General features: G+C 47.2%; 1 protein-coding gene across 6 annotated transcripts in view; it reads right to left on the bottom strand.

Moving 5' to 3' along the window:
- The window catches only part of LOC126419156 (phenoloxidase 2-like), an 87,937-nt gene that overhangs the window by 73,741 nt on the left and 2,069 nt on the right, over nucleotides 1–12,127 (bottom strand). For 2 of the 6 annotated variants that reach the window (XM_050086270.1, XM_050086274.1), the window contains exon 1: nucleotides 6,053–6,230. The exons of 3 other annotated variants lie outside the window; for them this stretch is intronic. The gene's annotated coding sequence lies outside the window, so the exon portion shown is untranslated. Of the gene's footprint in view, nucleotides 1–6,052; nucleotides 6,231–12,127 lie in introns of those variants that run through there. One more of the 6 variants, XM_050086278.1, reaches the window with a different exon arrangement.

Raw genomic sequence — 12,127 nt, 5'->3', positions numbered from 1 at the left:
CGGCCAGGATGATTGGGTTTGTGAATTTTAGGAAGAAGGTAGAAGGTAGGGGTGCGGGGTGTCGGTGGGGTCAGGAGGTTGATGGAGTCAGGTGAAAGGTTTTGTAGGGGGCCTAAGGTTCTGAGGATTCCCTGAAGCTCCGCCTGGACATCAGGAATGGGATTACCTTGGCAAACTTTGTATGTGGTGTTGTCTGAAAGCTGACGCAGTCCCTCAGCCACATACTCCCGACGATCAAGTACCACGGTCGTGGAACCCTTGTCCGCCGGAAGAATGATGATGGACCGGTCAGCCTTCAGATCACGGATAGCCTGGGCTTCAGCAGTGGTGATGTTGGGAGTAGGATTAAGGTTTTTTAAGAAGGATTGGGAGGCAAGGCTGGAAGTCAGAAATTCCTGGAAGGTTTGGAGAGGGTGATTTTGAGGAAGAGGAGGTGGGTCCCGCTGTGACGGAGGACGGAACTGTTCCAGGCAGGGTTCAATTTGGATAGTATCTTGGGGAGTTGGATCATTAGGGGTAGGATTAGGATCATTTTTCTTCGTGGCAAAGTGATACTTCCAGCAGAGAGTACGAGTGTAGGACAGTAAATCTTTGACGAGGGCTGTTTGGTTGAATCTGGGAGTGGGGCTGAAGGTGAGGCCTTTGGATAGGACAGAGGTTTCAGATTGGGAGAGAGGTTTGGAGGAAAGGTTAACTACTGAATTAGGGTGTTGTGGTGCCAGATTGTGTTGCTTGGAATTTTGAGGTTTTGGAGGGAGTGGAGCTGGAAGTGGGAGACTGAGTAGATGGGAGAGACTGGGTTTGTGTGCAATGAGAGGTGGTTGAGGTTTGCTGGAAAGGTTGTGAAGGGTGAGTGAGTTGCCTTTCCGGAGGTGGGAAACCAGGAGATTGGATAGTTTTTTGAGGTGAAGGGTGGCATGCTGCTCTAATTTGCGGTTGGCCTGTAGGAGGATGCTCTGAATAGCCGGTGTGGATGTGGGAGAGGAAAGATTGAGGACTTTTATTAAGGATAGGAGTTGACGGGTGTGTTCATTGGCTGAGTTGATGTGTAGGTGAAGGATTAGGTGGGTGAGGGCAGTGGATTGTTCAGTTTGGAACTGGTATAGGGACTGATGGAAAGAAGGGTTGCAGCCAGAGATGGGAACTTTAAGTGTGAGGCCTTTGGGGGTTATGCCAAATGTCAGACAAGCCTGAGAAAATAAAATATGCGAGCGTAATCTGGCTAGGGTGAAGGCATGTTTGCGGAGGGAATGTAAATAAAACTTAATGGGGTCGTTGTGGGGGTATTGTGAGGGTGACATGGTATTAGAAGGTGGAAAGTGTAAGATGAGGTTGAAATGAAAATGAAAGATAAAAATATATGGGGAGAGATAAGGGTGAACTAGAAAATAACTGGAGATCTGGTATGAAAAAATGCGAAAAAGTGTTGGTTAAGTTGATCCTGTGGTGAACTTGGGTTGGTAGACAGCGATGTGCATGAAGGTTAGGTGGTTGTGTTGCCGCTAAAACACGTTAAAGGACGGAGAAATTCGGGAAAATTTCGAAAAAACGTGTAAATGTATTAAAAGGCGTGGTGTTGTGGTGAAAGATTACGAAAATGGGGCTAACAATTGTAAATAATGACGTTAAAACCTGTGGAGAGCGGCTAAAAATGATCAGTGATGTACGAAAAACGGAAGTGGAAATAAAGTAAAAGTTATTAGAACTAGCCGAAATGGTTATTTAATACGTGAAGGTAGCTGTTATTGAACTAGAAACGGTTAGCGGTATTGTTGAAAGCGCAAAATAAAAATTTTTTGGTTATGGTTTGGAAGTGGGTTACGTATTATAGAGTATATATAGGCGGGATAAATTTGTATTACGGTAAAAAGGGAAGGTGAATAGAAAGTGAGACTACTGGTAAACGCAGAAAGAGAAAATAAAGAGAAAATAAGACGACAGGAAAGATTTCGAGATGCAACAGCGACAATAACAAACGTAATTGTTGGGTTCAAATTAATGATATGGTTATAATAGAGGGAAACATTCCACGTAGGAAATATATATCTAAAAACAAAGATGATGTGACTTACCAAATGAAAGTCCTGGCAGGTCGACAGACACACAAACAAACACAAACATACACACAAAATTCAAGCTTTCGCAACAAACTGTTGCCTCATCAGGAAAGAGGGAAGGAGAGGGGAAGACGAAAGGAAGTGGGTTTTAAAGGAGAGGGTAAGGAGTCATTCCAATCCCGGGAGCGGAAAGACTTACCTTAGGGGGAAAAAAGGACAGGTATACACTCGCACACACGCACATATCCATCCACACATACAGACACAAGCAGACATATTTAAAGACAAAGAGTTTGGGCAGAGATGTCAGTCGAGGCAGAAGTGTAGAGGCAAAGAAGTTGTTGAAAGACAGGTGAGGTATGAGTGGCGGCAACTTGAAATTAGCGGAGATTGAGGCCTGGCGGATGACGAGAAGAGAGGATATACTGAAGGGCAAGTTCCCATCTCCGGAGTTCGGATAGGTTGGTGTTGGTGGGAAGTATCCAGATAACCCGGACGGTGTAACACTGTGCCAAGATGTGCTGGCCGTGCACCAAGGCATGTTTAGCCACAGGGTGATCCTCATTACCAACAAACACTGTCTGCCTGTGTCCATTCATGCGAATGGACAGTTTGTTGCTGGTCATTCCCACATAGAATGCGTCACAGTGTAGGCAGGTCAGTTGGTAGATCACGTGGGTGCTTTCACACGTGGCTCTGCCTTTGATCGTGTACACCTTCCGGGTTACAGGACTGGAGTAGGTGGTGGTGGGAGGGTGCATGGGACAGGTTTTACACCGGGGGCGGTTACAAGGGTAGGAGCCAGAGGGTAGGGAAGGTGGTTTGGGGATTTCATAGGGATGAACTAAGAGGTTACGAAGGTTAGGTGGACGGCGGAAAGACACTCTTGGTGGAGTGGGGAGGATTTCATGAAGGATGGATCTCATTTCTGGGCAGGATTTTAGGAAGTCGTATCCCTGCTGGAGAGCCACATTCAGAATCTGATCCAGTCCCGGAAAGTATCCTGTCACAAGTGGGGCACTTTTGTGGTTCTTCTGTGGGAGGTTCTGGGTTTGAGAGGATGAGGAAGTTGCTCTGGTTATTTGCTTCTGTACCAGGTCGGGAGGGTAGTTGCGGGATGCGAAAGCTGTTGTCAGGTTGTTGGTGTAATGCTTCAGGGATTCCGGACTGGAGCAGATTCGTTTGCCACGAAGACCTAGGCTGTAGGGAAGGGACCGTTTGATGTGGAATGGGTGGCAGCTGTCGTAATGGAGGTACTGTTGCTTGTTGGTGGGTTTGATGTGGACGGACGTGTGAAGCTGGCCATTGGACAGGTGGAGGTCAACATCAAGGAAAGTGGCATGGGATTTGGAGTAGGACCAGGTGAATCTGATGGAACCAAAGGAGTTGAGGTTGGAGAGGAAATTCTGGAGTTCTTCTTCACTGTGAGTCCAGATCATGAAGATGTCATCAATAAATCTGTACCAAACTTTGGGTTGGCAGGCCTGGGTAACCAAGAAGGCTTCCTCTAAGCGACCCATGAATAGGTTGGCGTACGAAGGGGCCATCCTGGTACCCATGGCTGTTCCCTTTAATTGCTGGTATGTCTGGCCTTCAAAAGTGAAGAAGTTGTGGGTCAGGATGAAGCTGGCTAAGGTAATGAGGAAAGAGGTTTTGGGTAGGGTGGCAGGTGATCGGCGTGAAAGGAAGTGCTCCATTGCAGCGAGGCCCTGGACGTGCGGGATATTTGTGTATAAGGAAGTGGCATCAATGGTTACAAGGATGGTTTCTGGGGGTAACGGATTGGGTAAGGATTCCAGGCGTTCGAGAAAGTGGTTGGTGTCTTTGATGAAGGATGGGAGACTGCACGTAATGGGTTGAAGGTGTTGATCTACGTAGGCAGAGATACGTTCTGTGGGGGCTTGGTAACCAGCTACAATGGGACGGCCAGGATGATTGGGTTTGTGAATTTTAGGAAGAAGGTAGAAGGTAGGGGTGCGGGGTGTCGGTGGGGTCAGGAGGTTGATGGAGTCAGGTGAAAGGTTTTGTAGGGGGCCTAAGGTTCTGAGGATTCCCTGAAGCTCCGCCTGGACATCAGGAATGGGATTACCTTGGCAAACTTTGTATGTGGTGTTGTCTGAAAGCTGACGCAGTCCCTCAGCCACATACTCCCGACGATCAAGTACCACGGTCGTGGAACCCTTGTCCGCCGGAAGAATGATGATGGACCGGTCAGCCTTCAGATCACGGATAGCCTGGGCTTCAGCAGTGGTGATGTTGGGAGTAGGATTAAGGTTTTTTAAGAAGGATTGGGAGGCAAGGCTGGAAGTCAGAAATTCCTGGAAGGTTTGGAGAGGGTGATTTTGAGGAAGAGGAGGTGGGTCCCGCTGTGACGGAGGACGGAACTGTTCCAGGCAGGGTTCAATTTGGATAGTATCTTGGGGAGTTGGATCATTAGGGGTAGGATTAGGATCATTTTTCTTCGTGGCAAAGTGATACTTCCAGCAGAGAGTACGAGTGTAGGACAGTAAATCTTTGACGAGGGCTGTTTGGTTGAATCTGGGAGTGGGGCTGAAGGTGAGGCCTTTGGATAGGACAGAGGTTTCAGATTGGGAGAGAGGTTTGGAGGAAAGGTTAACTACTGAATTAGGGTGTTGTGGTGCCAGATTGTGTTGCTTGGAATTTTGAGGTTTTGGAGGGAGTGGAGCTGGAAGTGGGAGACTGAGTAGATGGGAGAGACTGGGTTTGTGTGCAATGAGAGGTGGTTGAGGTTTGCTGGAAAGGTTGTGAAGGGTGAGTGAGTTGCCTTTCCGGAGGTGGGAAACCAGGAGATTGGATAGTTTTTTGAGGTGAAGGGTGGCATGCTGCTCTAATTTGCGGTTGGCCTGTAGGAGGATGCTCTGAATAGCCGGTGTGGATGTGGGAGAGGAAAGATTGAGGACTTTTATTAAGGATAGGAGTTGACGGGTGTGTTCATTGGCTGAGTTGATGTGTAGGTGAAGGATTAGGTGGGTGAGGGCAGTGGATTGTTCAGTTTGGAACTGGTATAGGGACTGATGGAAAGAAGGGTTGCAGCCAGAGATGGGAACTTTAAGTGTGAGGCCTTTGGGGGTTATGCCAAATGTCAGACAAGCCTGAGAAAATAAAATATGCGAGCGTAATCTGGCTAGGGTGAAGGCATGTTTGCGGAGGGAATGTAAATAAAACTTAATGGGGTCGTTGTGGGGGTATTGTGAGGGTGACATGGTATTAGAAGGTGGAAAGTGTAAGATGAGGTTGAAATGAAAATGAAAGATAAAAATATATGGGGAGAGATAAGGGTGAACTAGAAAATAACTGGAGATCTGGTATGAAAAAATGCGAAAAAGTGTTGGTTAAGTTGATCCTGTGGTGAACTTGGGTTGGTAGACAGCGATGTGCATGAAGGTTAGGTGGTTGTGTTGCCGCTAAAACACGTTAAAGGACGGAGAAATTCGGGAAAATTTCGAAAAAACGTGTAAATGTATTAAAAGGCGTGGTGTTGTGGTGAAAGATTACGAAAATGGGGCTAACAATTGTAAATAATGACGTTAAAACCTGTGGAGAGCGGCTAAAAATGATCAGTGATGTACGAAAAACGGAAGTGGAAATAAAGTAAAAGTTATTAGAACTAGCCGAAATGGTTATTTAATACGTGAAGGTAGCTGTTATTGAACTAGAAACGGTTAGCGGTATTGTTGAAAGCGCAAAATAAAAATTTTTTGGTTATGGTTTGGAAGTGGGTTACGTATTATAGAGTATATATAGGCGGGATAAATTTGTATTACGGTAAAAAGGGAAGGTGAATAGAAAGTGAGACTACTGGTAAACGCAGAAAGAGAAAATAAAGAGAAAATAAGACGACAGGAAAGATTTCGAGATGCAACAGCGACAATAACAAACGTAATTGTTGGGTTCAAATTAATGATATGGTTATAATAGAGGGAAACATTCCACGTAGGAAATATATATCTAAAAACAAAGATGATGTGACTTACCAAATGAAAGTGCTGGCAGGTCGACAGACACACAAACAAACACAAACATACACACAAAATTCAAGCTTTCGCAACAAACTGTTGCCTCATCAGGAAAGAGGGAAGGAGAGGGGAAGACGAAAGGAAGTGGGTTTTAAAGGAGAGGGTAAGGAGTCATTCCAATCCCGGGAGCGGAAAGACTTACCTTAGGGGGAAAAAAGGACAGGTATACACTCGCACACACGCACATATCCATCCACACATACAGACACAAGCAGACATATTTAAAGACAAAGAGTTTGGGCAGAGATGTCAGTCGAGGCAGAAGTGTAGAGGCAAAGAAGTTGTTGAAAGACAGGTGAGGTATGAGTGGCGGCAACTTGAAATTAGCGGAGATTGAGGCCTGGCGGATGACGAGAAGAGAGGATATACTGAAGGGCAAGTTCCCATCTCCGGAGTTCGGATAGGTTGGTGTTGGTGGGAAGTATCCAGATAACCCGGACGGTGTAACACTGTGCCAAGATGTGCTGGCCGTGCACCAAGGCATGTTTAGCCACAGGGTGATCCTCATTACCAACAAACACTGTCTGCCTGTGTCCATTCATGCGAATGGACAGTTTGTTGCTGGTCATTCCCACATAGAATGCGTCACAGTGTAGGCAGGTCAGTTGGTAGATCACGTGGGTGCTTTCACACGTGGCTCTGCCTTTGATCGTGTACACCTTCCGGGTTACAGGACTGGAGTAGGTGGTGGTGGGAGGGTGCATGGGACAGGTTTTACACCGGGGGCGGTTACAAGGGTAGGAGCCAGAGGGTAGGGAAGGTGGTTTGGGGATTTCATAGGGATGAACTAAGAGGTTACGAAGGTTAGGTGGACGGCGGAAAGACACTCTTGGTGGAGTGGGGAGGATTTCATGAAGGATGGATCTCATTTCTGGGCAGGATTTTAGGAAGTCGTATCCCTGCTGGAGAGCCACATTCAGAATCTGATCCAGTCCCGGAAAGTATCCTGTCACAAGTGGGGCACTTTTGTGGTTCTTCTGTGGGAGGTTCTGGGTTTGAGAGGATGAGGAAGTTGCTCTGGTTATTTGCTTCTGTACCAGGTCGGGAGGGTAGTTGCGGGATGCGAAAGCTGTTGTCAGGTTGTTGGTGTAATGCTTCAGGGATTCCGGACTGGAGCAGATTCGTTTGCCACGAAGACCTAGGCTGTAGGGAAGGGACCGTTTGATGTGGAATGGGTGGCAGCTGTCGTAATGGAGGTACTGTTGCTTGTTGGTGGGTTTGATGTGGACGGACGTGTGAAGCTGGCCATTGGACAGGTGGAGGTCAACATCAAGGAAAGTGGCATGGGATTTGGAGTAGGACCAGGTGAATCTGATGGAACCAAAGGAGTTGAGGTTGGAGAGGAAATTCTGGAGTTCTTCTTCACTGTGAGTCCAGATCATGAAGATGTCATCAATAAATCTGTACCAAACTTTGGGTTGGCAGGCCTGGGTAACCAAGAAGGCTTCCTCTAAGCGACCCATGAATAGGTTGGCGTACGAAGGGGCCATCCTGGTACCCATGGCTGTTCCCTTTAATTGCTGGTATGTCTGGCCTTCAAAAGTGAAGAAGTTGTGGGTCAGGATGAAGCTGGCTAAGGTAATGAGGAAAGAGGTTTTGGGTAGGGTGGCAGGTGATCGGCGTGAAAGGAAGTGCTCCATTGCAGCGAGGCCCTGGACGTGCGGGATATTTGTGTATAAGGAAGTGGCATCAATGGTTACAAGGATGGTTTCTGGGGGTAACGGATTGGGTAAGGATTCCAGGCGTTCGAGAAAGTGGTTGGTGTCTTTGATGAAGGATGGGAGACTGCACGTAATGGGTTGAAGGTGTTGATCTACGTAGGCAGAGATACGTTCTGTGGGGGCTTGGTAACCAGCTACAATGGGACGGCCAGGATGATTGGGTTTGTGAATTTTAGGAAGAAGGTAGAAGGTAGGGGTGCGGGGTGTCGGTGGGGTCAGGAGGTTGATGGAGTCAGGTGAAAGGTTTTGTAGGGGGCCTAAGGTTCTGAGGATTCCCTGAAGCTCCGCCTGGACATCAGGAATGGGATTACCTTGGCAAACTTTGTATGTGGTGTTGTCTGAAAGCTGACGCAGTCCCTCAGCCACATACTCCCGACGATCAAGTACCACGGTCGTGGAACCCTTGTCCGCCGGAAGAATGATGATGGACCGGTCAGCCTTCAGATCACGGATAGCCTGGGCTTCAGCAGTGGTGATGTTGGGAGTAGGATTAAGGTTTTTTAAGAAGGATTGGGAGGCAAGGCTGGAAGTCAGAAATTCCTGGAAGGTTTGGAGAGGGTGATTTTGAGGAAGAGGAGGTGGGTCCCGCTGTGACGGAGGACGGAACTGTTCCAGGCAGGGTTCAATTTGGATAGTATCTTGGGGAGTTGGATCATTAGGGGTAGGATTAGGATCATTTTTCTTCGTGGCAAAGTGATACTTCCAGCAGAGAGTACGAGTGTAGGACAGTAAATCTTTGACGAGGGCTGTTTGGTTGAATCTGGGAGTGGGGCTGAAGGTGAGGCCTTTGGATAGGACAGAGGTTTCAGATTGGGAGAGAGGTTTGGAGGAAAGGTTAACTACTGAATTAGGGTGTTGTGGTGCCAGATTGTGTTGCTTGGAATTTTGAGGTTTTGGAGGGAGTGGAGCTGGAAGTGGGAGACTGAGTAGATGGGAGAGACTGGGTTTGTGTGCAATGAGAGGTGGTTGAGGTTTGCTGGAAAGGTTGTGAAGGGTGAGTGAGTTGCCTTTCCGGAGGTGGGAAACCAGGAGATTGGATAGTTTTTTGAGGTGAAGGGTGGCATGCTGCTCTAATTTGCGGTTGGCCTGTAGGAGGATGCTCTGAATAGCCGGTGTGGATGTGGGAGAGGAAAGATTGAGGACTTTTATTAAGGATAGGAGTTGACGGGTGTGTTCATTGGCTGAGTTGATGTGTAGGTGAAGGATTAGGTGGGTGAGGGCAGTGGATTGTTCAGTTTGGAACTGGTATAGGGACTGATGGAAAGAAGGGTTGCAGCCAGAGATGGGAACTTTAAGTGTGAGGCCTTTGGGGGTTATGCCAAATGTCAGACAAGCCTGAGAAAATAAAATATGCGAGCGTAATCTGGCTAGGGTGAAGGCATGTTTGCGGAGGGAATGTAAATAAAACTTAATGGGGTCGTTGTGGGGGTATTGTGAGGGTGACATGGTATTAGAAGGTGGAAAGTGTAAGATGAGGTTGAAATGAAAATGAAAGATAAAAATATATGGGGAGAGATAAGGGTGAACTAGAAAATAACTGGAGATCTGGTATGAAAAAATGCGAAAAAGCGTTGGTTAAGTTGATCCTGTGGTGAACTTGGGTTGGTAGACAGCGATGTGCATGAAGGTTAGGTGGTTGTGTTGCCGCTAAAACACGTTAAAGGACGGAGAAATTCGGGAAAATTTCGAAAAAACGTGTAAATGTATTAAAAGGCGTGGTGTTGTGGTGAAAGATTACGAAAATGGGGCTAACAATTGTAAATAATGACGTTAAAACCTGTGGAGAGCGGCTAAAAATGATCAGTGATGTACGAAAAACGGAAGTGGAAATAAAGTAAAAGTTATTAGAACTAGCCGAAATGGTTATTTAATACGTGAAGGTAGCTGTTATTGAACTAGAAACGGTTAGCGGTATTGTTGAAAGCGCAAAATAAAAATTTTTTGGTTATGGTTTGGAAGTGGGTTACGTATTATAGAGTATATATAGGCGGGATAAATTTGTATTACGGTAAAAAGGGAAGGTGAATAGAAAGTGAGACTACTGGTAAACGCAGAAAGAGAAAATAAAGAGAAAATAAGACGACAGGAAAGATTTCGAGATGCAACAGCGACAATAACAAACGTAATTGTTGGGTTCAAATTAATGATATGGTTATAATAGAGGGAAACATTCCACGTAGGAAATATATATCTAAAAACAAAGATGATGTGACTTACCAAATGAAAGTGCTGGCAGGTCGACAGACACACAAACAAACACAAACATACACACAAAATTCAAGCTTTCACAACAAACTGTTGCCTCATCAGGAAAGAGGGAAGGAGAGGGGAAGACGAAAGGAAGTGGGTTTTAAAGGAGAGGGTAAGGAGTCATTCCAATCCCGGGAGCGGAAAGACTTACCTTAGGGGGAAAAAAGGACAGGTATACACTCGCACACACGCACATATCCATCCACACATACAGACACAAGCAGACATATTTAAAGACAAAGAGTTTGGGCAGAGATGTCAGTCGAGGCAGAAGTGTAGAGGCAAAGAAGTTGTTGAAAGACAGGTGAGGTATGAGTGGCGGCAACTTGAAATTAGCGGAGATTGAGGCCTGGCGGATGACGAGAAGAGAGGATATACTGAAGGGCAAGTTCCCATCTCCGGAGTTCGGATAGGTTGGTGTTGGTGGGAAGTATCCAGATAACCCGGACGGTGTAACACTGTGCCAAGATGTGCTGGCCGTGCACCAAGGCATGTTTAGCCACAGGGTGATCCTCATTACCAACAAACACTGTCTGCCTGTGTCCATTCATGCGAATGGACAGTTTGTTGCTGGTCATTCCCACATAGAATGCGTCACAGTGTAGGCAGGTCAGTTGGTAGATCACGTGGGTGCTTTCACACGTGGCTCTGCCTTTGATCGTGTACACCTTCCGGGTTACAGGACTGGAGTAGGTGGTGGTGGGAGGGTGCATGGGACAGGTTTTACACCGGGGGCGGTTACAAGGGTAGGAGCCAGAGGATAGGGAAGGTGGTTTGGGGATTTCATAGGGATGAACTAAGAGGTTACGAAGGTTAGGTGGACGGCGGAAAGACACTCTTGGTGGAGTGGGGAGGATTTCATGAAGGATGGATCTCATTTCTGGGCAGGATTTTAGGAAGTCGTATCCCTGCTGGAGAGCCACATTCAGAATCTGATCCAGTCCCGGAAAGTATCCTGTCACAAGTGGGGCACTTTTGTGGTTCTTCTGTGGGAGGTTCTGGGTTTGAGAGGATGAGGAAGTTGCTCTGGTTATTTGCTTCTGTACCAGGTCGGGAGGGTAGTTGCGGGATGCGAAAGCTGTTGTCAGGTTGTTGGTGTAATGCTTCAGGGATTCCGGACTGGAGCAGATTCGTTTGCCACGAAGACCTAGGCTGTAGGGAAGGGACCGTTTGATGTGGAATGGGTGGCAGCTGTCGTAATGGAGGTACTGTTGCTTGTTGGTGGGTTTGATGTGGACGGACGTGTGAAGCTGGCCATTGGACAGGTGGAGGTCAACATCAAGGAAAGTGGCATGGGATTTGGAGTAGGACCAGGTGAATCTGATGGAACCAAAGGAGTTGAGGTTGGAGAGGAAATTCTGGAGTTCTTCTTCACTGTGAGTCCAGATCATGAAGATGTCATCAATAAATCTGTACCAAACTTTGGGTTGGCAGGCCTGGGTAACCAAGAAGGCTTCCTCTAAGCGACCCATGAATAGGTTGGCGTACGAAGGGGCCATCCTGGTACCCATGGCTGTTCCCTTTAATTGCTGGTATGTCTGGCCTTCAAAAGTGAAGAAGTTGTGGGTCAGGATGAAGCTGGCTAAGGTAATGAGGAAAGAGGTTTTGGGTAGGGTGGCAGGTGATCGGCGTGAAAGGAAGTGCTCCATTGCAGCGAGGCCCTGGACGTGCGGGATATTTGTGTATAAGGAAGTGGCATCAATGGTTACAAGGATGGTTTCTGGGGGTAACGGATTGGGTAAGGATTCCAGGCGTTCGAGAAAGTGGTTGGTGTCTTTGATGAAGGATGGGAGACTGCACGTAATGGGTTGAAGGTGTTGATCTACGTAGGCAGAGATACGTTCTGTGGGGGCTTGGTAACCAGCTACAATGGGACGGCCAGGATGATTGGGTTTGTGAATTTTAGGAAGAAGGTAGAAGGTAGGGGTGCGGGGTGTCGGTGGGGTCAGGAGGTTGATGGAGTCAGGTGAAAGGTTTTGTAGGGGGCCTAAGGTTCTGAGGATTCCCTGAAGCTCCGCCTGGACATCAGGAATGGGATTACCTTGGCAAACTTTGTATGTGG

This window comes from Schistocerca serialis, chromosome 9 (assembly GCF_023864345.2).
Source record: "Schistocerca serialis cubense isolate TAMUIC-IGC-003099 chromosome 9, iqSchSeri2.2, whole genome shotgun sequence".
NCBI classification, from domain to species: Eukaryota; Metazoa; Arthropoda; class Insecta; order Orthoptera; family Acrididae; genus Schistocerca; species Schistocerca serialis.
The sequence above is the reverse complement of the archived record's forward strand: the minus strand, read 5'-3'. Positions and strand labels throughout refer to the sequence as shown.